The 23,279-nt window shown below is 38.5% G+C and overlaps 1 protein-coding gene across 4 annotated transcripts in view; it reads right to left on the reverse strand.

Annotated features, from left to right (window-relative positions):
* The window catches only part of UBE2E3 (ubiquitin conjugating enzyme E2 E3), a 114,590-nt gene that overhangs the window by 86,671 nt on the left and 4,640 nt on the right, over window positions 1-23,279 (reverse strand). The window lies entirely within an intron of this gene.

Genomic DNA, 23,279 nt, shown 5'->3' on the forward strand with positions numbered 1-23,279 from the left:
AAGCTAATAACTTCTAGACATGCTCGGCTCCAGTTTGCATGTTCCCCAGCAACCAGTGGACATTTATTTGGGATTCCTGGAGATGAAATCTAAACTTTTAGGAGAATCTTAGTCCTGGGAAAACAGTTATATTTACAGTATGTATTCAGAGTAGCTCCCTTGGAAACTGTGACCAGGTTGACACAACAAAATAAATTACCATACAAGGCTGTTTTTGTAGGGCAAAAACTAAGAGGGAGCACGATGTACATTGTCTTGACTGGAACCAAAAAAAAAAAAAAATGGCAGAATATATAAATCTAATCAATCAATCAACATTGATTAGTTTTCCCTAATATACTAAACCGAAATATAGCAAACCATTTCTTGCCTCAATGCAAAGTAAACACGCTACATATATCTTTATTATTGCAACTGACAATGCAAACTGCATTTATGTATCTGAACAGAAGTTAAGTCCACTCAAATTCAATGAAATTGATCTGCGAATAAATTTAGGATAGCAACCCAAGAGGAGTAACATTTTTTAAAAAGGCTTGTAATGCATGGCAAATTTTCAAGGGAAAATGTGAAGAGTTTAATGTACGGGAATTTAAAAATATTGCATTTCTCCATTTTGGCATCTCCCTCCTATACTCTCCTATTATCCTATCTAAACAACCATTACATTAACCATATAGTACAATTTATTTCAGCAATACAGTGGTTTTATTTCCCTCCAGCAACTAATCCCTGTGTACACACATATTCACATACACATCCTTACAGCAAATTATTAGAGATCCAAATCCCAAAAAATCTGACTCTAGTTTTGGGAACTGAAGGTAGGGTTTACAGTATTTAAGCATATTTACTCTATCTTTTAGCTTCAGGATTCTTGAGAGGGCTAATGACATTAGCAATAAAAACAAACAAACATAAAATAAGAACAACGCAGCCAATTACTGTATAGATTTTTTGAAAAAATCTACTACTGTGTGGATCTATTAAGGAAGAGTTAACAATAAACCAAGGACCAGCACTTAATTTGCTCCAGACAATCCATTTATAGAAAAGTCATCTGTTAATGATAAGCTGTGTATGTGTGGTGTATGTACATATAAATGTTATGTATTTGTTAGGATTTTTATCCCAGCTTTATAATTTTTATAAATAATTCAGGATGGTGAACAAACATAATATTCTTTCTTCCTCCTTTTTTCCGCACTACGACAATCCTGTGAGGTAGGTTGGGCTGAAAGAGAGAGTGACTGGCCCAAAGTCACCCAGCTGGTTTTCATGCCTAAAGCAGGATTGGAACTCAGTCTCCCGGTTTCTAGGCCAGCATTTTAACTACTACGATAAACCGGCTTTCATACACAAACAGTATCTTCCCTTCCATTTAATATTAGAATGTGTGAATGTCAGATCAAAATCACAATGCACTTGGGGGTAGAAGGATGCAATCTGGAAACAGGCAGATAGGACCACTGTGCACTTTGCTCAATCAAAAATGGAGAAAAGCAGCAGTACCTTGTTTGTTTGTTTTGTTTTTTGCAGGCTTACATAGAAGCTTTAAATTGGGATTCTTTAATAAATACTACAGAGGTGCTACATTCATGTTCAGGCAAGGTTTGAGGCAGAAATGAAAGCTGGCAGGAGAAATCTAGGAAGAAATCAGTAGGGTAAGTGTATCTATGTATCTGGATTTTGGGGTGGGAGGAAAAGTTCCTTGAGATGCTGATAATGGTCTGGACTAGTCCCTACAATTTTCTTGGCAAGATTTTCATAAGTGGTTTGCCTGGACTGAGAATATTTGGCCCATAAACACCTAGCTGGCTTTTGGCTAGAACTCATGGTCTTCCAGTTTCTAGAACTGGTGCCTTAACCACAACACCCAATTGGCTCTCCAAGTACCTGGTTACCAATGTTTATTACTTTCTCAGCCAAACCCCCAATCTGCAACAAGGAGGTAGTAACACTGGATGAATTGCAGAACGGTGTTAAGCCACTCTCAACCTTAGCTTGGCTTTCAAAATTAGCAGAGCGCTACATTATAAAGCTGTGTTAGCTCTTAGTCAAACCTTCTCGATCTTTTATTTATGTATTTAGGTTATTTTTAGAGCAGTACCAGACATAGTCATGGAACTGGCCAGGAGCACCCCATTTATATGAAACTTTAACGTCGACCTAAGAGGAAACCCATGTATTGATATTATTAGCTGATCAATAGAATGAATCAGTTCCTGCCTTGGATAGATTTGAAGGTTTGTCTGATAAATCTTTTAGGCCACCTTCCAATTCTGTCAGGTTTCCAAAACAAGGTGCAACAAAAAGAATGGCGTTCATATAAACTGAATCAAAAGATGGGGAAGGAAGGAAGGAAAACTGCAGTTAAGCCTCTCTTCCTTCTGGAGCCAGTTTTGATTTGAAACAAAGAACATGTGGGGCCGAAAAGATAGTGAAGTCCTAAAGAGGCACCAGAACCACCACAGAGAAAGATGAAAAGTATATTCACAGATAACAACATACAGATAATACACTGCATTTGTCTCACAATTCACATTTCAGAATTATCAAGATCAATTTGGAAGGAAAATATTGTGTATGCTACCTCACCTCTTTATTAAAGCAACAAACAGTGCTATTTTAAATCCTCAGTAAAATAAACACATGGGTTGTTTTTTTCCTCATACAAAATAAATTATAACTTAAGTGCGTTATTTGCTGACTTTTATTTCTAGGAGGACACGCTAGTGTTCTGTTACCAGATTTATTAAAAACTTGGATTTTTCCATTTGTTTCAATCAGCAACTCTTTGGAGGCATTTTTTTTTTAAAAAAAATAAAAAGCTTTCTGTGGGAGGAATCTTGAAATATCCGATCTGCAAATGAAAGATGTCATTCTGTAGTCTTAACCAGCATGTTGGGCTCCCAAATAAATTGGTAGTCGGTTATCTGAACTAATACAGGTAGTCCTTGACTTATGACCATTTGTTTCATGACCATTTAAAGTTATGATGGAGCTGAAAAGATAGTCCTTGCACTTATGACCATCATAGCATCCCCTCCGTCACATGATCAAAATTTGGGTCCTTGGCAATAGGCATGTATTAACAACAGTTACAGCATCTTGGGGTCATATGATGGCCACCTTTTCTAGGAGGCTTCCAACAAAAATCCATGGGAAGCCAAGTTTGCTTAACAACCACATGATTCACTTAACAACCTCACCGATTTACTAAATAACCATGGCAAAAAGTGATAAAATCAGATGCTACTCATTTAATAACCACTTTGCTCAGCAATGGAAATTCTGGCCCCCAATTGTGGTCGTAAATCAAGGATTATCTGTAGTCCCTCTCCCTCACTAGTTTCACTGCTGCACTTACTACAAGATTCTGGCATTAACCTATGTTAGTTTTCTCCAAACTACTGCTTATGTGTCTAGTAAAGTCCACTAGGACATAACCATGCAAATAGCACTGAATATGTAATCTGCATCAGCTGTATCGTGATGCAAAAATATCCTAATTCCATTCATTTTTGTAAGGACACCGAGATTCACATGACATTGTTTGTATCTTTCAAATGCACTACCAAAATTCCCAACCAGATGGAAAACTGACCCACACCTGTTGTAGACATACTTCATCTGGATTCAATAATTTCATAAAAGCAGCTACAGATTACATCCAGGGTTGGTTTTGAGGGTTCTAAATACAGAACTTAATGTGCTAAACACATTCAACTGGACTAACGCACCTCCAATTTTATATGTGCAAACTCATATACATATAAGAAGTCAAACTCAGGCTGCAGACTTTTTTTTTTAATTAAATCTTTTTTTTTTTTTTTGTCTAACATCAAGCAGTTTACAAGAAAAATATGTTCGAATCCTTGCAGAGCACTGCTAGGGAGAAGAAACCACTTGCTGATCTCCAAGCCTTGTCAAATCCTCTAAATTAATAACACCCTTGAAGATACTATTAGGCAGTTAATTGCCTTAAAATTATATTATGTTTAGTATTTTGCGGCATCACTACTACCATTAAGAACTAGCTGTTACACCAAAGGACTAAGAGGTGACAAAAAAGGAGCGATAGATAACGAGTTAAAATCAAAACAAAACAATAGAGTGTTAAGGCTGCTGCTGTACTCAATGTCATCACCTTTCTTCTGTTTCTTTCTTCCAATTTGCTCCTACAAAATTAAATCACCAGGTCCCTCCCCAATATACCAATAAATCACTTTCTTATAATAGTATTGGGTAAATAAGGGTTATCATTAGGTAAACACATCTTTAAAAGGCTGCAATTCATTGATTTGCCTTCAGGAAAGATTAACTACAAGAAAAGCCACAGTCGAATCAGGCGGTCCCCGCCATCAGGATGGGCAAGCTTAGAGCTTCATCAAACTAGTTTTCAAATGCCTCAGCGAAGGGAGAAGTGTAAAAATCCCCTTCCTGGATTAGACAATGGCACAGGTGCCTACATATTCCCTAGGAGAAAAGTCCCTCCCCACTCTTTCATTTCTCTCCCTTCTATTACCAGTTCCAAAGCATTTGGTTTGAGCCCCCTTACTCCATTTTGTCCCCTGCCTAACTCTTTCTTAGACCCAAAACAGCAGTTTTAATCCCAGGACACAGGCTGGACACAAATGCTTAATTGTTGTCAACATTTAAAATCTCCTCTGATTCAAAGGATCCTGGATGGTATACAACTGCAAAGGTCAAATTAATCTGTGATTTGACCTTTCTCCTTTCAAAAAAAGTTCTGTCTCCTTTCCCCCTACTTTCTCTGTCATCATCCCAACAAAAATGGTAGGCAATCGCCTCAGTCAAGCATTATTTTCAAAAGAGCTGGTAATAGATGAAGCAAGAGACTTTTGCCTCTTCAAAATCACAAATGGGACCACTGAGAAACAGCACCAAGAGTCAAGAAGTGCCAAGGACAAGAATAACTCCCATGACAGCTGCCAGCATTATCTGGCAGTCTGTCTAAAATAAAAGGTAGTGCTAATGTCTGTCTGTTATGGCCTGTCGGCCGCTGGCCCCTCCAACAGCCGAATCAGAGGAGGAGGAGGCATGGGGAGTCAGGGTCAGCATCAAGGCAACCTGAGAGTTCCGAGGGGGAAGAGGGAATGGAGCTGGCAGAAAGGGGGAGACAGAGGCGGAGCCTGGGCCATCCTTCAGCCCTCATATGGAGAGTCAACAGCCCCCAGGTTTGGAGGTGGCTGATGAGGGAGAGGAGGAACAGCTGGGTTCAGTGCCTGACACGCAGAGGAGAGGAGAAGAGAGCAGTGGAAATCCATGGGCCAATCCTTGGGAAGGAAGAGCCACTGCTGCTAGCAAAGCCCCACCCTAACTCTGGGGATAAAAGGCAGGGGCGGAGATGAATAGATGTGGCAAACAACTGCTCATCTCCCAGCCGGACAGACTTGTTAGCCTGCGGTGAGAGAGAAACTTTTTGCCAGGGCTGCTGACACTCCTAATAAATCTTTTAGTTAACTTCAGAGGGTTTGTTGTGTTTGGGGCGTTGAATCAGAATACTGTCTGTCACCTATTCTCTCTCTCTCTCTCTCTCTCTCTCTCTCTCTCTCTCTCCCTCCCTCCCTCCCTCTCTCTTGCTCTATCTCTCTCTATCACTCTCTCTCTCTATTGCTCTCTCTCTATTGCTCTATCTACCAGATTTTTCACACTATTAAGATACACCCAAAAAATGTGGGTGGAAATGTCTGTGCATCTTATAGAGCAAATATTGCAGCAGGGGGAAGGGGGGTTGGTGCCGCCTTTCACCACTGCTGCTGTTCACCACCGTCATGGAACGCTGGAGTCTTCGCTGCCGAACAGCTGATTGGCAGTTGGATCGGCCTCCTGGAATACCAGCTGTTCTAGGTGGTGGGGTTTGCTGCTGTTCGCCACCGGGGATTGGAGGTGGCGATTGGCAGCGATGGCGATAAGCGCCAGGCGATGGCGATCCCTGCTGCCTAGAACTGATCGGTGGTATTCCGGGAGGTCGATCCAACCGCCAATCAGCTGCTCGGCAGTGAAGATTCCAGCATTCCTCGCCGGCGGCAGCAGCTCAACTTAGTTGACCAGTGGTGGCTGCAATAGAGCGGAGCCCTAACGAGCCACTTGCTTGGGCTGTGATAATGTGCTGAAGCTGACCAGGCTGTTTGCTGTTTGCTGCAAGGTCACTAGCCAGATGAATACTGATGGATGCCGGGAGGCAGAAGCAGATTTTTTTTTCTTGTTTTCCTCCTCTAAAGCTAATATGCATCTTATGGTCCAGTGCGTCTTATACTGTGAAAAATACGGTATCTATCACTCTATCTATCTATCACTCTATCTCTCCACTTCTCCCTCTCTCCATCCGTCCCTCCATATATCTATCATATCTAAGGTCAGGACCATATTTATTCAGAGTAATTTTCCAAAGCCGAGATTACTCTTGGATCTATCAACCTAAAAATGTGTGGGCTCACAGACATAATTCGGCATTCTGTCAGTCCATAAGGATCTTTTATCTAAGCATTTTGACTAGGAGGATTTCAATTGCTTCAGAGAGGAAAGAGAGATGTTTTACCACCCTGTATACTGCATTCCTAGGAAGGGTTGCCAGAAACATAATTAGGAAAAAATAAGATAGTTATCCTGACCGGCTCAACATTGACTCAGCCTTCTATTCTTTTGAGATCAGTAAAATGAGGACCCAGATTGTTGGGGGCAAAATGCTGATTCTGTAAACCGCTTAGAGGGGGCTATAAAGCACTTAAAGCGGTATATAAGCCTAAATGCTGTTTCTATATAAGTTTAAGTGCTATTTCTAATTAATTAATAATGCATATAAAAGGAACATCATTTCTAGCCAAAAAGAAAAAGAAAAGATCTCCCTCAGTTCTCTGAAAGCATGATGTAAAGGGGAGGGGAGGGGTGATGGAGGGAAGAGGAGAGGATTCAGTTAAATTTAGTCTTTCTGAATCTCACAGATTTCACAAAAAGAACTTCAAGCATGTACTTACTAATGCTATGAAATCAGTGGGGTTTAATAATGCTCATCCTATCAGCTTCAAGCCCTTAAGGCTATGACACAGACTTAAAAGTGTGTCAAGTATACTTCATCAAGCAGTTTAAGCCTTCTCTAAAACTCCATTCCCCTGGCTAACCGAAGAAGAATTATGCCAATAACAAATACACGTAAGTTCTTTGGAAAAGTCCCTTTTGAAAAGTCCCAGAATTCAGCCTTTCACGGCACAAAGTGTAGATTACACTGCTACAAAATTTTGGTTTTTAGAAGAGCAAATAAACAGCCACTGCGCTGACAATCACTATCATTTGGGGCTACTGTATATTACTCGCACTAAATCCCTGGCACGGTTCATTCCTGTCAGAGAAATTAGATGGCTTAGATGACTAAATGCCACAGTTGTTTTCAGTAATTACTGTGAGACTGATATCATGGAGAGCAATATATACAATCAAAGATGATCTCAGATTTCTTTGCTTAGGAAGGCTCAAATTACTGATACCCTTGGATACACACAGAGGGGCCTGGAGCTCTTAAGGCAACCAAGTTGAAAATGCTAAACTCCAACTCCTAAATCTCCCTGAGTTGTGTCCAATCAGCAGCAATTGCTTGGAATTGTTTTTCCCGTTAGTCAACAAAAATGTGAAAAGCCCAGTTCAAAAGAGAGGAAATGCCACATTGCTCAACTAGATTCAAGGAATCTATCTGCCTGTGTGAATTCCTCCTAGAAGGCTGCCCAAGCTTCTTTCAAATTAAGAGCCCTTTTAGGCTCCTTGGCCTTCAGGGAAAATTGTCTCCTCCCCAAATATGCAAAAGAAAGATGATTTTCTGTAAAAAGAAAAAATGAAAGAACAAAGGAAGCACGTCAATCATTTTTTACGTAGGTGGCTAAATATCCTAACTACTAGATGCTGGAAAATATGCCTGGAAAAACTGAGGTCTTTTGTTGAATTGGATCCCCTTCAGCTACCAGAACTGTGATTTTAGGACAATAATAGATATCTTCTACTACCCGTAGCCATTTTGACAGGCCTTTTCAAAGAAGAGGTTCTGAGGCACAGAGAGAAATTACTTATCCTTGGCTGTTTAAAAATACAGGTTGTCCTTGACTTATGACCACAACTGAGCCCAAAATTTATGCTGCTAATTGAGACAGTTAAGTGAGTTTTGTCTCATTTTACAGCCTTTCTTGCTACAGTTGTTAAGTGAATCACTGCAGTTATTAAATTAGTAACATGGTTGTTAAGTCCCCATTGACTTTGCTTGTCAGGAGGACACAAAAGATGATCACATGACCCCAGGACACTACAACGGTCATAAACGGGAATTTATTCCCAAGCGTCTAAATTTTGATTACATGACCATGGGGATGTTGCAACTGTCTTAAGTGTGAAAAATGGTTGTATGTCCCTTTTTTCAATGCTGTTGTAACTTCAAACAGTCATTAAACAAATTGTTGTAAGTTGAGGACTAATTGTGATGCATCTTACCCATATATTAGGGAAACAACAGGAAGGACCTATAGATTGAGTTGGTATGTTCTATATACCGAGCCATGTTAAACCAAGCCCAAGGTGAATTCCCAGTCCAAGGTGAATTGCCCGATCTTTCCATTTTAGGAAAAGAAAGTTGCTTTCCAAGTTGGATATTATTTCTAAACAAAGAATGGTACAGATTTTTTTCCCCATCAGGCCGAGTTTATCGGCTCAGTAACAAGCAAATTAAGCAACCAGCTGTCAAAAAATTGCAAAAGTTCTGATTACCAGCAAGAAACCTGTTTATATGAGTGTTTTGTAGGCAAAAAAAAGAGACATTAAGCAAAAAATACACAAAATCCAAGACAAACAGTGAACTGGAATATATTGCCACAATTTATAGCCAGCAGGTTGTTTTAGTTTAGCATTTGGAGGCGACAATAGCCAAATTTCATGTTTGCCTAAATAACAACCAAAGCCCACCTTTTCCAAATGCTGACTGATGCCTCAGCTGAGTAAATCCAAACTGGGACACTGAGGGAAACTTTTTATCAATACATCCACCAACATCAAATCCACCAGCTCTTTTATTAAAACTCCACAGATGGCCCCCCACTTTCTCTCCTCTCTTTGTGGATAGAGTAACTGGGAATACAATTTCGTTAAATGTATTTCAGTGGGGGAGAATGTTCCTTAGATGGGGGCATCTTTCTCCTGCATAAGATTTTTTTAAAGATACTTTTTGTCTTAATTCTGCAGCTTCTACAACTGACACATTTTAGTTTTCTTTAAGCTTCGTAGTATATTAACCATTTGCAAACCCCATGATGGCCCAGTTCTAGTCTCATTCTGGAACTTTAGGAGAAGAATTAAAGGAATTTAAGGAAATTCTTTATATTGTTTCAGAAAACTCTCTGGAGACATTTTAGGTAAAATTCAAAGCAAAGCAAATACTGGATGGTGTCACAAAAGCTTCAAATCTTTCTGCTAATGGGATTAGAAAAAAAGAGATTGTTTCTAGGAAGCTTGACAAACACGCTAAGGCACTGTGTTAAAAAAAAAAACAAAAAACCCAAAATCTATCCACTTTGACCCAATTCCACATTGTTAAACAGACATCTTACTGAAATACTGTTTCTCTGGAGGAATGGTGCCAAGCCAACTTTGTAAAAGTTGACTATTGGATGCCCAAGAGAATATCAACCAGCACATGGACCATCGAGATGGCAAACCCAATGAAACCAAGATACAGAATATTACTGACTCTCATATCCAGCCTTTTTCTTCAGAGCCTTAGTACTAAAAGTATATGTCCCTATAATGCTCTCTAGAATTTTATTAGGCCACATCATAAGAACTTTGGGAAGAAACCATTATAGCACTGTAAAGCTCAAAAACAGAAATAAAATTTATTTATAACAATAATCAATACATTCTTTCCAAATCCCACCATCAAACTCTCTCAACTACGACACTTAATTTTGTTGACCTCACATATCTTTTCAAAGAAGCCTAACAGAACTTCAAGATCATATCGTGGCCAATTCCTGGGGGAAAAAATGCAATGCTGGATGCAACAACTGTGTAGCTAAGAATATCAAAGCTTTGTTCTGAAATTATAATGCCCTGGATGCTTTGAAATTCCAAACAAAGGAGAGTTCTCCACTTCTGAGGCAGACAGCCGTGGGCCTACAGAATAAAATAGGTTGCAGACCTCTATGGTCAAGGAATTTCAGCTGGCAGGAGCCAGGAGAAGAAACTTTTCTACCATGGCTCCTGCCCTTTAGAGCATTCTGTCCATCCCTGAGGTGAGATCCGCACCCAGACTTCTGGCCTTCCCTAATGGCTGAATACCTGGATCTGCCTGTTGGCCTGGGCCCCCAAAAGGGGTGAATCACACTGGAGGTGGCTGATGGATTAAGACAAGACCCCCAACTCCCCTTCCTGTGTGCATCCCGAGCCTATCTGCAGTCTGATACAGGTGACCCTGAGGACAGATAAGCCCCCAAATGGCCTCACGAGCTCTCAATGAGAAGATGACTGCAAAGAAATATGATCCTTCTGACACACACACACCCATCCTGTCAGAACTAATTCTTCCATCACCCCCACTATCCTGCCAGAACTGATGAAGTTTCTTGGATGAGAAGTGAAATGTCTTCCGAAAAGAAAAGAAAAGAAAAGAAAAGAAAAGAAAAGAAAAGAAAAGAAAAGAGAAGAGAAACAAAAAGAGAAGAGAAACAAAAAGAGAAAAGAAAAAAGAAAAGAGAAACCAGCCCAGTTGCCTTTTGAAAAAATATCTTTAAGACAACTATGACTTGGATGACTAAGAAACTCTAGACATCCTTGCTATATTGTTAACAGGCCAGATGTCTTGCTTTATATGTAGTCGAATTAGGCAATTTATTGTTTTAATGTTTTTATTGTTTTTAAATGTTTTTTAAGATCTTAATTGTAAATATATGTTTTTGAATTATGAGCCCCCCAGAGTCGTTTGCTAAGATGGGCAGTTATAGAAAGCAAATAAATAAATATGTATATCTGGCTCCCTTCCTCCCCAACTTTTAAACTGTAAATTATATAACTCTTATTATGAGTATTTATTGTTTTTAAGCCACCACTTTTATTGTTTTAAGAGTCACCACTAGGCAAGATGGGTGGCAAAAATGTCAAACAAAAAGGAAGGAAGGTAGCCCTTAACTGGGTGTTCATAACTAAGAAAGGGTAAATGATGTATTTGGTGAAATGGGAAGTTCTGGATGCTGGAGAAAGGCAGCTTGTAAACAAGAGACAGAAATTTTCCAGAGCAGGAAACCACATGGCCATTGATTTGAAAAGGCAGAAGAAAGAAGCCCATAGTTTAAAGCTGGCAGCTACCGCATTCAGAGGGCAAAAGTCTTCCATTCTATTAGGTAGAGACCGCCTTGCCTGCATGGCTTCCCAATTCTCTGCAATCTACTGATCTAACTTTTCTGAACCTGCAATATATACAGTGGGAAGAGAGTGTGATTGGCTCCTTGGTGCAAAGCCTTAACAAGAAATACCATAGCTGTAATTGCAATGAAATAAAATTATCAGAAGACTATCTGATATGGAATAGAATCAAATCCCAACAACCTGTAATAGGTGTATCTGGGAGAAAAACAAGGGCCTCCTGTTGTGGAATTAGAACAGAATTGTTTTCCACATTGCACCAGAAAAGTAAATCAATTTCTTTTGGACATCTGAAGAGTACTTGAGTCACAAAACACCGCTCCATTCTGCTATTTCTGCCCCAAATTTGATTCACTAAGCCATTGTGATATCCAGAAGCTTCCCTAAAATCCAGCCATATTACTAGCAAATCTTCAGACGTGCACTGGCTTCCATCCCAGCCAAGATTCTCAAGTTGAATGTATAAAAGTCTTCAGGAGAAAGACATGAGCACACACTTGGCAAACTCTCCAGTTTCTATAGCACCTGAATAGAGCTACTGTGAATTCAGAGACTGAGATTTTTTCCAAACACTGAAGAATTTACACCTTCCACAGAGATTAAACTGGAACTCTCATTAACAAGATACTGCTCTGCATTAACTACGTTTATTTTCCCTGAAATTATAATGCCCTGGATGCAGTTTAGAGTCACACATTAGCATGAGACAATTGACTTGGAAAGCCCTCAGGGTCTCCAATGCAAAGCTGGAGATAAAAGGAAATGAGCCCACCTGCAAATTCCCAATTTGATGTCTCTGTTTGATTAAATGTTCACAACTGCCATGGTCTCCAACTGTCTTTTTCCAGGGAGAAAAAGGACTGGGATGGGGAGATGCCTGCTCTGGATGAATGCCAGCCACAGGAACCAGGAAGCAATCTAGTACCTAGACTCTGCCGGTAATCATCCAGAAGAGGCGTAGAACAAGTAATGTGACAGAGGTCATCTAACTTGTTCTGTTCCTGTTCTGCATGATTGCTGGCAGAGAACACACACACACAAAAAAAAACTCTGGAGAACTGAGCACACACACCACGCTTGGTTCCTCAAGAAACAAAAGAGGTGATGGCCTTAATTTGACCACACCCAGGTGACTGACCTAAATCAGAGCTCAAACCTCAACTCCCCGGCTCATAGTTATTTACGAGACCACCTTCTGCCTCCGATAACCTCCCACCGGCCAACACGCTCCCACAGAGAGGGTCTCCTCAGGGTGCCGTCTGTCAGGCAATGTCGGCTGGCGACCCCCCGGGAAGAGCCTTCTCTGTGGGGGCACCCGCCCTCTGGAATGAGCTACCCCCAGGGATACGACTAATCCCGGACCTCCGGACCTTCCGCCGGGCCCTGAAGACTTTTTTATTTCAGCAAGCCGGGCTGGGTTAAAAATTTTTTAATTGGGTGAATTTTATGGGTAACGGGGTTTTAAATTGGAGAAGCCTAAGATAATTTAATTTTGTTTTAATGTATTTTAATATTTGTATTGTGTGTTTTTAATTTTGGCTGTTCACCGCCCCGAGTCCTTCGGGAGAGGGGGCGGTATAAAAATTTAATAAATAAATAAATAAATAAATAAATATCTCTGAATCCCATAATGCTGCCCAGAAACCTGGCTATTTGACTCCATATAAGCTGGCTATTGTTCTGCAGCACCTGAGCAGCTGGACTGTTTGTGGACTACACTCTTGAATACTGACTTGGCTTTGAATCTCAATCCAGCTTTTGCTCTGGTGCATGCATGCACTGGTCATTTCCCTGCTGTTGTCTATAATTGCTTGCAACTGAAAGTGAACTCCTTGAAACTGCATGCATGTTCCAGCCTAGAACAACAGTGACAATCAATTTTCAAGGTATAGTGTACCAATAATAGTCATTTTGTGCATGGAGAGGTTGAAAACTAAGAAATCTTAACAGCTTGGATACAAACTATGTTTCGCAAAAAAACATTAGCTACATTGTCATATTGATCTACAACTGAGGAAACCCAGGTTTAAATTCTCCATCAACCGTGAAGCTTACTAAGTGAGCAGTGTTTCCCAGCCTGATATCACAGGATTGTTCTGTGGGAAAAATCAGTAAAGATTGTGCACATTAATCATTTCACTACCACAGTTCTTGATAAAAAGTTGATAAATGAAAATAAGTAAATAAAAACATAAGATAATAAACACAATATAGATGCTAAATCAATAGAAAAGTTGAAATGAACTTGTTAGTTATTTAAAGATTTTTCTTTCCATATAATTGATTTTTCCCATACTGCTCCTATATTAATTTACACCATCCCATGTACAAAAACATCACTCTTGGTCCGATATTGCTACATTCAATCCTTTTTCTTTTTAAAGAAAACCAAAACAGGAAAATAAAAACAGGTTAAAATATACTAAAATCCATAACTAATATTGGAAGAATCTATGAATTGTCGTAAGGAAGAAAGTATTATGGAAGAAGAAATATACCAGAGATTGAAGATAAATAAGCCATTGCTTTATTTAATTGTGTCCAATTGACACAGAGGTCCAAAGACCTCTACTTTATTTTTTTTTTAAAAAAAAAAAACTGGCTTTCACAGAACCCTAGAATTCTGTAGTTCTAGGTTAACAAATCTGAATGTATTTGGCCATCCACTCCCATCTTCACTTTATTCTTTCCTGGCTGAAGACACCAGTTTGTATCCATTCAGAAAATGACTGGCTACCTTCTCTTTATCAGGTTCACAGGAGTCAAACCTGCCTCCAAACTCCCACAAATTGTTCCAACTCCACACCCTATTCCAAATCTATTCTCTTTTTCTTTTGCAGAAAGTATTTGGGTACATGCATAACCATGTTCCCAAAGAGAGTTTCTTAAAGGTGGCCTCTTGTGCACGTCTACTTAAGTCCCACTATGCTCTATGGGAATTAATAAAGAAATATAGGATTATAGTCCTCAATTGCAATGCCCTTGTGCTTTAAATTCCTTTGGAGTGAACTTCCTCCAGAATAACCATACATGAGAATCTTATCTGCAAATGTAGGCAGAAGTAAGAGGGTGCTTAAGTGGCTTCACAAAAGAATAAAAAACATGCCAACAACATGGATTCTATCTGTCTGTCTGTCTGTCTACCTCTATCTCTCTATTTATCCCCTTCAGCATACTGTATTCAAATTATTTGTTTCTTTATTTTTTTATTTGATAAATGTTTATAATTTTATTAAAAATTACAATAAAAATACAAAATAAAAAAGGTGCAGAAAAGAAAAATAACAATATAGTAAAGAAAAAAAGAGAAATTTCTTCACCTTCTTAAAATATAATAATGAAATTTTCGTCCCAGTTCTCTTCTCTGTAAAGAAATTCTTAAAGCCTTGTCATTCAATCTTGCTATGTTTATCAGAGATAGCATTTCTATTTTAATCTTGATCAAATAAATCAACTTTATACCTTTCTTTTGCTTCTAACAATCTTGATTTTTAGTCCTTTCAAATAATGTCCTAGCAATTGATTTTTTTTTTTTTGTTCCTTCTCAAAAAATTCTTCAAAGCTTTAACAATCATCTTCTGTGAATCCAATATAGGAAAATTGTCCAGGTCAACCTCTTGGTTTACTATTTATATATTCCTTTTATTATATAAAATATCACCAAGTTTCTTTTTATGTCCAGTGTTACATCTTCTTCCATGTCAAATCTGTAGCCTGCCATTTTAAAATTCACTTTCAAATAAGTCTCAATCTTGTCATGTAAAATTTGTTCCTCTTTAATAAAATCTTTAAAACAATCTCTCTAGAGACAGATACTTTTATAAAATCAACTTCTTGGTTCATTGTTCAAAAATATCCTTCAGTATATGTTCAGTATTAAAATATTTTGCTTCATTCCGTGTTTTTGTAAGTCAAATTTAAATGTTCTTTTCCTTTAATTCTAATCTTTAGTTCCTTCTAGTTCTCTCTAGTGACAATTTTTAAAGTCTTATTATCATTTTTATAAGAATTCAAAACAAAAATCATTTTCTCATGGGAAGGATTCTTTATAATTACTTCCACAATCTTATTTAAAATTTATGTGGTCCCTTAAATCCATTTGTAACTTTCTAAATCAGAGTTTTAATTATTTTGGTTGTTTAATTCTTCCCCCATCTCTAATTTTTAAAATCTGTAAATTTGTATTTAAAACTCCATTCCCTATTTCATTCACTAAAGATTGAATGAAACTCACTTGGTGCTATAAAACTTGTTGGCCCAAATGTTCCTAGTAGCTGTAAGGAATTTGAACAAAGGGGTTTGAACAAGATTTCAAACAAGATTATTCTCTAGATTCATAGAGATATAAACCCACCAGAGACAGCTGTCTTGAAGGCTCCGCACCAGGAGCAACATTCTGGAGCACTTGTGGGCAATCTCAAATCCTTTCCTTGTCCGGAGAGGAACTATCAAAGAGCTGATTTACTCGTCAGCTGTTCATTCTTCCATGGTCATTGGCTCAACTTTTGGCTGGGTGTTTTTTCCCAGAAGTCCAGGCCTAATGAATGTTTATGTAATGTGGACTTTTTTCAAAATATGGATGATTGGCTGCAAACTGGTACGAACAGCAAACAGTACAGAAAAATATGAAAGCAAACAGGGTGAAACAAATTCCACTGCTACTGGTATTGCTGCTTCTAATGTTTTATGTTATGAGAAATTAAAATTCAGGTTGCCAGATGTCATATTACAAACAACATTTTCTCATGTAGAACAAATCCATCAATCAATGTATCCATCCATTCATATATCCATCTTCTTTCTTTAGTGTTAAATATCTTTCTTTTTTATTAAGTATATATGTCTGAATTTAAATAATAGAGCTACAAAATTCTTTGTTTCCATCCACTCCCTTTTCAGCATCAGTTTCATATCCTGCACCTTGAACTCATCAACAATGGCTATCCTAAAACTCTTGTGGAAGAACTGGATATAAATAAGCACATTATAAATACATAAAATAGTCATTGTACTAATTGAGCCAAATTAATACTTACATTTGCTATACGATTAATCATCTATTGTATCCTTACTATTGATAGGACAAGAAATCCCATTATAGCTCTCAGCAGTAATATTTTTAGTAGAAAAATATTATTTGCTTCTATCCCACACTTCATATTCAAATATGAAGCAGCGCACATCAAAATGACCACATAATGACATAAATATGTCTAGCAAATACTCAGCAGAAATAATAAACGTAATAGTAATACCACAGTACAGATGATTCTACTGTAATTCCAAGACTGCAATTTAGCTACAGCTTAATTTTACAGCAGAAGTCTTTGCTTGCTTTAAAGCCATTCCTTTTTTTACTTTTTTGGAAATCATGAGCTAGTATATTTACAAGGAATGTGGTCTTGAGAGATCAAAGGGAAAGTAAAGAAAAGGTTGAAAAATTATGTTTGCACATAAAGGCACCTGAAAGGTGCACACTATAAATCTAATAATCTATTAGAATCTTATTCTGAGGGGTTCTCTCTGAGCTTGGTTGTTTTCTTGCTGGATGTTTCATTACTCAAACTAGGTAACATCATCAGGGCTAGTAATGAAATGTCGGCAAGAAAACAACCAAGCTCAGAAAGCACCAAGGATCTTTCATTTCAACCCTGAAGTACAAATATTCTCCTTTATTGGAATCTTATTCTGTCAGCAATATCTGTGGTAGGGGGCAGGGGGTAAGAGGGGGGAGGCAATAAAAGCAGTACTACAGTTTCAATAAATGCAATAAAAGGCCTGCATATCATATTTTGCATATGATGTAAAATACCTAAATCATAACATTTCATGTGAGATGGGTGGCATATAAATGTAAGAAAATGAATAAATATTTTTTGTTCAGTTTTATTGTCAATTTTTGTGTTCTAATTCTGAGTCTATACAGGTCAACTTAACCATGATTGAAATGTATGAAAATGTATGAAAAGGGAAGAGCTTATACCGGTAGTATGACACTAATTACATCATTAAGACAAAACCAGTAGCAAGGTCCTGCCGACATTCATATACTCTCCCCATCCATACATCCCAATAGATCTACAGTTCATATAAAGTAAAGACCTGTAAGCAGAGGGACGGTGAATATTCTGTGCTTGATAGGGTTGTAATAATCCTTCTGAATGCTGATATTAAATGATCCTTATTTATCAATGGAACAGAGGGTGGTACAAAATGCTTTCAACTAGAACTTGTGCTCAACACTACCTCATCTCTATGGCAGACTGCTGTAATGTGTTTTATATGGTGCTGCGTTCGGAGGCACTTTAAGGAACTGAAATTGATCCAAAAACCTTGCAGCAGGATAATGACATCATGATACTTATACAAAGCTTTGCCAACTGTCCTGGCTCCCAGGCGTGCCACAAAGAATACCTAAAGCCCTTCACAATTTGCAGCCAAAGTATCGGGAAGCTTTCTGTTCATGTCAATGCAGACTCTTCTTCGATTATCTCTACATCTGAGATTCAGCTGTGGAGAAGCACATCCTGCTTGGTGGGCCTACAAAATGTTCTTCTACAGAACAGGCTGATTATCTAGTGCAGGAGTACACAAAAATTCCATGATTTCTCTAAAGCTGACTTATAGTTGAACAAAATAAGGGAGGATTATGAAATATATAGGGGGAGGTAATCATATTAAATTATAGTCATTTTAAATTAAATTATAAATCCACCCTTGAACTCAGCCGCTTTTTGGAATATAACCGATGGTGTGTATTTCCAAGGCCAAGCACCTTAAACTGGTGGTGCACAGTTTTTTTTCTTGTTTAAATTTGATTGCTTCTTCCTTCACTGATCATTGATATCTCTGCTGGTTTTTCCGCCCATTTGTGAGATGGGTGGCATGTAAATTTAACAAAAATGAATATTTGTACAGTGCTTTTGAAGCTCCCTTGCCTTACAATTGCCTTTTGTTCAATTTTATTGCCAATACTTGTATTAGAATTCTAAGTCTATACAGGTCAACCTAACCATGTGTGAAACATGGGAATACATGTCTTTAATAAAGTATGGAGCAGTAGTGGGTTCCTCTTACCTTCACTACCGGTTCAGAACTGGGAGTGTGCGTGCACTTCGCTCGTGCACGGCCCTTCTGCACATGCACAGAGCGTCAGTGATGACATCCAGATGGGTGGGTGGAGTCTCCCACCACTGCCACTACCGGTTCGTGGGAACTAGTGCGAACCAGTAGAAACCCACTACTGGTATGGAATAAGATGAAGATGGAGTTCCCCATCTGCTCCAATGATTCTGCTCAGGTTGGATAGGAGTTAAATCACCCTATAGCACCAAAGATATGTGTGCCACACTTTTTTCCAAATGTACAATATCACACTCAACTTTTTTACATTAAAGAAAAAATTGAAACCTTGATAGGTGTGATTAAAATAAAAATAGGAAGTAGATCTCTCTAAGTGTGAAATGTAAATGGATGAAATATAAGAAATTCTTACACGAGAATGTGAAGTGTGAATCTGAACAAAACAGAAGCCGGAACGATGACATGAAAATTGAAATCTAACAGAAATGTTGTTGGATTAGGACAACTTTGCTCCCGCAAGGACAACAAATAAAAAAAGGCAATCCAAACTGTCAGCAAACTGCAAAATAGTCACATTCATCAGTTAAAGAGTGTTAAATGTAATTGTATTAAGGAGCAAGCAACGATGTTTGCAATAGTCATAGTCAATGAGGAAAGCCAACGTTTGTTGCATGGTAAATTATCCCCAATTACATTTAGCAGAGTGGCTCCCTAATTATACATACAAACAAAATAACACACAGCAACCCTAAAGTAATTCAATCATTTCCTTTGCACATTAGTATCATTCTGGCCCAAGAAGCAGCCAAGTTTCCTTTTAACATTTGTGATTCCTTTTCACTCGGACAATGAAAAAATTCAACTTTGGGAAGATCTGACTTTGTTGAATGTCTATCACACTAAAATACTAAGACTTTAAACCTGCCTTTCTCAATTAAGGAAACCTGGACTACAATTCCCACTCTTCTGTAAGACATTTGCTGGCACCAATTGGGGAAGGCTAGTTTAAGTAATTGAGAAGACTGATCTCCTTTTTTTTCCAAGAAAGAACAAGGCAAATCTTTATTCTTTTCCTTATTACAATTCCAAACTAAGTATACACTTGGAAGAGTGATTGAAGCCCTATTTATAACTCATTTGGAAGAAGAAGGGAGAGGGAAATTGTAGCTTTTTAGATGTTACTAACCTACAATTCCTAGCAGTGCCTGCCAGCATGAGTAATGCTGAGGAAGGCCGGAAGCTGTAGCTCAACAAAATCTGGACGCCCACATGTTGCAAACCCACCTTGCAAACTGACTGACATCACTAGGAAAATCTATGCACACATAAACTGCAAAAGAGAGCAAGATAGGTGAAGCTTTCCACCTATTGCTCTACATTTGAAGTACATAGGTAACTGGTACTACTAAAGGCAGAAAACAGAAACAGCAACTCTTACATTCAGCCGTAAGTCAAACGTATCCTTTTGTCCAATTCGCCAAGGCAGAACTTGCAAAATCTGACCACTCTGAACCTACTACTACACCCTGCTCTGCAACAGTTAGGAATCTCAGCTACTAGAAACAAAAGTGTCCCAGGTTCAAATGTCACCTTGGATGTTAACTCAACAAAGGAGATTTAGCAGAATTCCTATTCTCAGATCCCCACCATAAAACAACAAAGATCACAGCCTGCCTTTATTGCTTTAAGGACTCTCTATTTGGATGTAAGGAACTTTGATGTGGTTATGTCTCAGCAGGTGGCCACAGACCTTTTTTTTTTTTTTTTTTTAGAAATGAAGCTTGGCCATGCCAATCTGGGGAAGGAGGGTACTAAGAAATCCCAGAACTGTGGACTGGATAAAAGAAATAAATAACAGTAACAACAAAGATCCCGAAAGGAAGCTGGAGCACACATCACTTTGCTATTGTTGCCACACACCCACCCTTTGCACTGTGTGTTCATGTAATAATTGAACTCAATTAAAGAGCACATTTGCCTTTGCAATCTTAACCATGACAATCAACACTCCATGTATCGTATTTCCACCTACAAAATACTGCTTCATTTGTATCAGCCATTCACACATTCAGTACAGATTCTGACATTTGCCAAAATACAGTCCAGAATAATGATTCCTTCCAGTTGTCGAATTCCTTCCAGCTGTCGAATTCCTTCCAGCTGTCAAATTCAGTTTTTTTTTTAAAGTAAAAAATTGGCTATTTCATTAAAAAGAGCTGTTCTCCAAAAGCACATATACTTGGGAATGGGTTTTTGAAGACAAAACGCAACTTTGAAACAGTTGTCAGAAGCTTTCAAGAGCCCTGCTGGAGCTAAACCAAGTTCTAATACAAAGAAAAGCGATGGTATTCCTTAACAAAAGCAGCAGCCCTCAGGGAAAAAAAAATACCTTTTTTTATAGCAGACCCACTTTTTCCCTTCGTTTTGTCTCATCCTGCAAGCAGAACACAATATGCCTCTTGCCAAACTGTATTGTATTAACAGAAGAATCTAATTGCCTCCTGAAAGTGGAGCACTTATGAATATAAAGGTATTTGGGCAGAGATAATGTTCTTCCCAAGAATGATGGAAGATAAATTTGAATATTAAAAGGATTCAGGTCTTTTGGTGTGGGTTTTTTTTTTCCTTGGCAAGCCTTCACAAGCAAACTTAAGACCTCCTTTTTATCCAGGGACTTTATCTCAGATTCCAAAACTGGACTCCCCTCCCCCCCCCCCTTTTTTAATTAGGAAAGCCCATCCTGATCTCCACCCACATCATCAGGAATTCAGGGAGGGGAATTCCCTTTGCCAGCTGCAGCAATGGAGAGGGGGAGGGGGAAGCTCTCAGGCAAGGCACCATTAAACTGGCCTACTTATCCTGGAAGACTTACACAAAGAATTCTTTCACACCGCTCACAGTCTCCACAACCTTGTCAGAGCAGAGGTATATTTGCCACTCTCGGCTAATCATAAATGTCTGGCCTGGACATGCTCTGATGCTTAGCCATGGTGGCTCCTGCCCACAAGACACTTTACCTCAGGGAAAGGAACGGTTGTTCCCTTCCCACAATCCTGCTGCCTCTCTCTGCACCATGTATATAATCTACAAAGTCTGGTCCAGCTGAAAACTGACTTCTAGCCGAAAAAGGACCCAGAGGTTAAAGAATCACACACACAACCCCCCCCCCAAAAAAAACCGAAGGAGCAAAGGGTTGACAAGAACAAAAAGAAATGATTCCCTGGAAAGGGGTGGGGGAGAGGGAAGAAGGGAAAATATTTTTCAAAACGAGATCCGTTATTGATTTTTCTTTCCGCATTCATTTGCTCTTCTTCTTCTACTCCTTTTCCTTTCGGAGAAAGAAAAAAAGAAAGCTGTTGCTCTTCATGGAGTTTTATTACACTGCAAAGTTCACCTGCCTACCCCAAAGGATCTGTAGCGCTGCAAAGGAGAATAAGCATTACTAATCTATTCTCCTGGATATCACTACAGAACCAAAAAAAAAAAAAAAAAAAGTTGTCCCTCGAGGCAAAATATCGTTCACAGTCAGACTTCAGCAGCATAATCCATAAAGGTTCTCATTTAGAGATTGCAGTAAAATTATCAGCCTATCCTACCTGTTCATTCTCACACACCCACTATAGCCTTTCAGAGAGCCAAAGTGACTCCAAAGGGCAGTGAGTGGCGAATTAAAGGACAGAAATGGTCCCAAAGGAAACGTGGCCATTCTTTTACAAAACACAAAGACCATTTTTCAGCTGAAGTTCACGGGATGTTGCAGTAATCCTTACGAAAAGCAGAGTATGTCATTATTCCTTCTTTTCCAGGTGTAGAGATTGTCCAGGTGTCTAGCCCAAATTTCCCCACGATCCAGGAATAGCTACAATCTAGGAGTTCTACCCTCATAGCTCATTTGCTTTATAGTGAGTCTAAGATATTCTCTTTCACTGATTAAAGAAGCCTGTGCCAGACTTGATTTGACAGATCGACAACTGTACCAAAAGCCCGCAAGTGTTCTAGTTTAACTTGTTGTACCACAAGCTTCCAAATGGCATTGGAACTGCAGCACCAAAGTAAGGGACTTATCAGTAATCATAAATTATTATTTTTTTAAAAAAAAATGATAAATATTACATTTTTGGATTGAAATGTTTTAGGAAGCTAATCACATGCACACACACACACACACTTGTACAAGAAAAGCTACAACAAGCCTCCGTGGCTTTGATAGTCCTTTCCCCAGAATCCAATTAAATAGCCATTCACAAAAAATGCTGCAATATTCCTTCGCACTAGCCATGCATTCAACATAATGGTCAGTGAAAACTGTAGTACGTAACAAATTGATTAAGACCAAGAATCAATATAGGTTTCAGCCACATCCTTGAATAACTTTATTTTCCAACACTGGAAATTTCACAACTGCAATTTTGCTTACAGCAACCCATTATTAATTTTTCAAAACAAAAAACAACATATTCCTAATTTTCAAAAAAAAGTGGGGGATCTTTCAACTGGCATATAAGAACTTCTGAACCACTCTTTCACTCAAAAACTGAATTATTCACCTATGCTGACTTAGAATTCTATGCAAAATAATCATCCAATAATTTACAATCTCCCCAAAGCTACAAAATTATTTTTATATTATCCTGGAATATCATCCAATAATGAAACATTTGACATTTAAATTATCTTTGAAACTGACACCAAAACTTGAAGTTGGAGAGAGAAACCATCTTTTTTTTTCAAATGCAGGTTAAGTTCATGTTGTCATAAGCCTCAAATATCCTACATCTCCT

This window comes from Pituophis catenifer, unplaced genomic scaffold (assembly GCF_029215685.1).
Source record: "Pituophis catenifer annectens isolate HBS135680 unplaced genomic scaffold, rPitCat1.0.hap2 SCAF_1, whole genome shotgun sequence".
NCBI lineage: Eukaryota > Metazoa > Chordata > Lepidosauria > Squamata > Colubridae > Pituophis > Pituophis catenifer.